Source organism: Apium graveolens, chromosome 8 (genome assembly GCF_009905375.1).
Source record: "Apium graveolens cultivar Ventura chromosome 8, ASM990537v1, whole genome shotgun sequence".
Classification (NCBI taxonomy): Eukaryota; Viridiplantae; Streptophyta; class Magnoliopsida; order Apiales; family Apiaceae; genus Apium; species Apium graveolens.
The window spans coordinates 242,537,541-242,542,628 of record NC_133654.1 but is presented as its reverse complement, the minus strand read 5'-3'; the positions used below and the strand labels follow the sequence as shown (position 1 = coordinate 242,542,628).

Genomic DNA, 5,088 nt, shown 5'->3' with positions numbered 1-5,088 from the left:
TGGACGATTCCCGACTTTATAAAATAGTTTTGTACTTATTCAGAAATTAATTAATAAATTCATAAATCAATATAAAATCATATAACACTCCAAAAATTACCAGAAAAATACCATAATTATATATATTTTATTTTGGACATAATAAAATTAAATACTTATACTTCACCACATATAAACATCCACATATCAACACCAATTATCAGATATTTCACCAAAAATCACATAATAATTATTTATTGATAAAAATAATTACACGCTATGTCCCGGATATTACACATTGTATTAAAATCCATGACTCAAGACTATCACGATATCTATAATGAAGATGACCTATGAGACACGACAATGGAGCATCAGCCATTCTGCTCTAATATCCCGGCATGTGATGTTGCTGATGATATGGAGCATAGGGTTAGAGAAAATGTTGAGGGAATTTGGGTTAAAAACTGAATAATATATTTATATATTGTAAAACTATGTACTATGTTGTCTGTATTTTTTTTCTTGTCTAAAGTTAACACGTTTCACTTAATGTACTATGTTACCATTTTATATGCACTTCTACTTTACATGTTTCGCTTAATGCACATATTTATATCAGTTGCTTTTGGATGTATATCGTTTCGTTTAATTATTCATGTTCTATCTGCATGTTCTATCATTTAATGTTACCATTTTATATGAATGCACTTCTACTTTACATGTTTCGCTTAATGCACATATTTATATCAGTTGCTTTTGGATGTATATCGTTTCGTTTAATTATTCATGTTATATCTGCATGTTCTATCAGTTGCATATATTCGTACTAATATTTTGTTATATTTTATAGATTGAAGGATTGAAATGGCAGCTAAGAAGCAGAAAATGTCCAAGAAAAGTAGTGAATCTAAAATAACCGAGGAAGCCAATGAGTCGCCTCTACTGATCAAAGCAGCAAAACAATGTGATCAGTCTGAAGGACCAAAAGAAACACCAACTGAAGCAGCTGACTCTGTACCAGCAGCTAAGAAGCAGAAAAAGCCGAAGAGAAGTAGGGAATCTAGAACATCAGAATATGTCAGTGGTCAGTCTGAAGGACCAAAAAAAATACCAAATGAAACAGAAACTCAACCAGCAGCCATTACTGAAACTTCAAAATAGATGTATGGATCTGCGCGAGGTGTTTCAAGAATGTACAAAGTGGTGATCAAGAAAGCTCAGGGAAAGAAAATTAAAGTCAGATACAATATGTATGGAGAGCCTGAAGGAGATACTAGACACAATTTCCAGTCTTACATTGGGATGCTAGCTAGAACTATGATTCCAATCGATATTACAAGCTGGCCTAAGGTGGATCGGGAATTAAAAGCCAACTTTTGGTCTGATGTTGAGGTAAAAATTGTACATGTTCTTAGGATAATGTACAATTATTGTTACATCTGTTTTTAATTGTTGTTACATCTACTTTTAATTGTTGTTACATCTGTTTTTAATTATTTTCAATGTATATTAAAATTCCTCTCGAATGTGAGGCTTTGGTGCTAAAGTCGGAAGGAATGAAGTGGAGGCAATTCAAAACTATGTTGACTTCCTACTATGTCATGTTGTTTGTTGGACAGAAGAAAAAGCTTAGGAAACCTCCAAAGAAATATTCCTATGTGAGCAAGGATGCTTGGAAAAAATTTGTTGCAAATAGGACTTCGAAGAAGTGGGAGGTATAAAAAAATTATAAATATTGTTTTTAATAGGACTTCAAAAAATATTGTGTGTAGTAGATAACTTAAATAGTGTACAATTTAGATAAAAGACTACAATAAAACTACAATTCTAAAAATAGTTGTCAATTTAGATAAATAGTACTAGTTGTCAATTATAAAACTAAAATAAACCTTAAAAAATTATTATTAATTTAGTGATCTGAATTTAGCATATGACATATTAATAAATTTAAGCACATCAAACATAGTTAATTAATTATAAATTTATAAAGATTATAAACTTATAAATTTATAAATATTATAAATTTGTAAAAAATGCCACTAGTTTTTATTTAATTATCTTGAGGTGCAAGTGAAAATATTGTTTTGCTACAGCCATTGCGTAAGGATCAGAGCGAGCGGATGAAAAAGCGAAAATATCCACACCGCATGTCGAGGAAATGGTATATCGGTTTACAAGAAGAGGAAGTAAGAAACTATCAACGTTGTTGGCTTTTTTGTTTGTTTTTCATGGATTTTAAATATTTCTATATTTTAAACAGATAAAAGCAGGGAGGTTGCATCCTGGGGAGAAGAAAGATAGGGCGATTTTTTGGCAAAAGGGTCGTAAGAAAAAAGATGGGACATATGACGAAGAAGTGGAAGAAATAAATGCCAAAATTGTAAGTAAAATATTTTAATAGAATTTACAAGAAGGGAAGCAAGTAATTTTACTTTTTAGTTTCTTATTTTGTGTTGACAGGATGCCTTGCTGGAGAAGAAGGAAAATGGAGAATTTCAACCACTGGGTGTTGTAGATGTGTTAAGCAAGGGCCTGGAAACTCCTGAGCATTCAGGACGGGTTCGAGGTGTTGGAGGGTTCGTCACTCCAACATTATTTTTCAATTTGCCTAAGGAGAAATGAACAAGAATTACAAAGGCCTAGTTGATGGACCGTGATCGACAGAGGGATGATGAGATGGAGAGATTAAGGAAGGAGTTCACGGCATAGATTGAAGCTCTAAAGGCTCAATTTTCTCCAAATTTATCTGAGAAAGCAGCATCATGTCATGGAATCCTTGATGAAGGTGTAAAACCAATTGTTGTGAAGAAATTGTTGGTGGATGAAGATGACAATAAATGCATTGCTTTTGACAAAGATCCATCTAACCCAAAGGTAAGAAGCATGTAGTATCAATATGTGATAGTGCACACAATACATGTTTACATAAATTATTTATTTTATGTCTTCCCTTATAAATGTAGGGTGCAAAAAAATATGAGTTGGTTGTGGACAATATTGAGAATAAGGTTGCATTTGGCACGATTTTGGAAGACTCGGATATGAACAAATTAATACATGGAGTGCCTATGTGTTCTTGTTTTGGTGGACGGTAGCATCCAAGAAGAAGCCTTGGTTCCCGTACCCATATGTGGTGAAATAGAGACGGTCCGCCAAGTTGTTGGCTCACATTTAGCATGGCATCGGGACATGGTAATCTTCCCAACTGTAATTAAAAAGGTATGTTGACACCAATAATTTCTCACATTATTATGTTCAGAAAAGGGGTTTCTATATTTAATAAATGATTGATTAATTAATTTCAGAAACAGGTTAAGGAAATACCTTTGTCAAAAGCAAAAAGTGAGTTGCTATGCCTACAAGAAGAATTTGACAGGGCAAAGACACATAAGAACGTGCCGAGTTGCTTCAGTTTGTTATACAAACATGCAAAAACATTCATGAAAGCTATTGGGGCCTCTTTACCGATTTCGTGCAATGCAGAGGTCTTTGGAGTAGAGAAAATAATATTTGTTTTGCATGAAAATATAATTGCTTTGTTAGAGTATGACATGATCGGACAATCTATAATAGCAGCATACATGGCGTAAGCAGAGTTTTATTTTGATTCTTTTTATTCTGCACACATGCATACGCTGATGAGCCCATTTTTTTAGCTACTTGCATACTGTGATCACTGAGAATGATGATTTAGATCTGTTTGCCTTCTGCGATCCTGGTGTTACGTTTTCCCTCAACAAACGTTTTGAATCTTACATTGTCAATCGGTTGAAAGAGGGGAATATTGATCGTGTATTCTTCCTGCCACATAACGAGAAGTAAAGTTTTACTTTGTTACAATTAATTTTTAGGTAATTTTTTTCCGCACATTCTAACTTTATTATATTTGTTTTTAAAAATAGTCAACATTGGATTTTGGTCTTAATATGGGAGGGTGACATCTATATCTGCAATCAATTGTCTCAGCCGCATCATTTTCCTAAGTTGGAAAAGCATTGTCAAGGTAATCTCTTTGTGAACATGTTTCAATTTTGATATATATGCTTCTAGATTATTTTTAGGTATTTTTTTGACATTGTGTCATTTTATCATGTAGGGCAATAAAATCTTTTAATGCTGAAACTAGAAGGGGAAATAATCCTGCAAAAATAAAGAATCTTGTTGTAAGTTTTGCATTTAGTTTGGATCTCCAGATGGGCGAAGTCCCCCTTTTTTTCTTCTGACTTTGATTTTTCTTGTTTTTTAAAGGGATCGCCCAAACAGCTTGGTGGTCATGAATGCGGCTATGTCATCCTGCGTTATATAAAATAAATTATTTCAGACAGAGAAATAACATTTAGAACCAAGGTATATCTAATTCACGTGTTAACTATTAAAATAAACAGTTCTACATAATTCATGTGCTAATTCCTTGTCACGTTTATTAAAAATTAGTGGGCGACCAAGACCCGTTTGTCTTATACGATGGACGAGCTTGACGAGGTGCGAATGGAGGCTGCAGATTATATCCAGGAGTTGATATGAAGTTTTTAAAGCCTGACTTGATTTTTGCAAACTAGTAAAAGGGAACCATATGTTTTTGCAAACTTTAGTGGTCGCTTATTTGGTATGTTTAAATATGCACCAGGAAGTGCTACTTGTTTCGGTTCCTCTTATGTTGGTAAATTTTAGACGTATATATTAAGTTGTATAAATTTTAGTTGGAATATGGAGATGAATATGGATGGGTGGATTGGATTTTGGTTGTGAATATGGATGGGTGGATATGGATGTTGGTTTTTTGTTGGACGTCGGAATGGTTAAATGTTGGTTGTCGGAGAATGCGGTTGGATTTTGGTTGTAGACATGGAAGTTGATTTAGTATATTTCTGGTTATTTCTTGGATGTTCATTTAGTATTTTTTTTGCTTTTGTCTGGGTTTATGCACAAATGCGCAGGCTTATTTTTTAAAAAATAAGAACTCAAACATCGGTTCTTGTTATAAAACTGATGTGAATCAACTAAAAACACATCACCTGCTTAAACTAAAAATGATGTCTAAACCAACAAAATAAATTGAATTATAGGAAAGAAAATGATGTCTAAAATGTTAAAACACATCGCTTT

At 33.2% G+C, this 5,088-nt stretch overlaps 1 long non-coding RNA gene across 1 annotated transcript; it reads left to right on the top strand.

The window, feature by feature from the left end:
• The first annotated feature begins 3,865 nt into the window (after window positions 1-3,865).
• Window positions 3,866-4,802, top strand: LOC141677099 (uncharacterized). The gene is made up of 4 exons (XR_012557333.1): window positions 3,866-3,985; window positions 4,079-4,145; window positions 4,231-4,329; window positions 4,417-4,802. It is a non-coding gene; the product is annotated as an uncharacterized LOC141677099 (long non-coding RNA).
• Window positions 4,803-5,088: the final 286 nt, after the last annotated feature.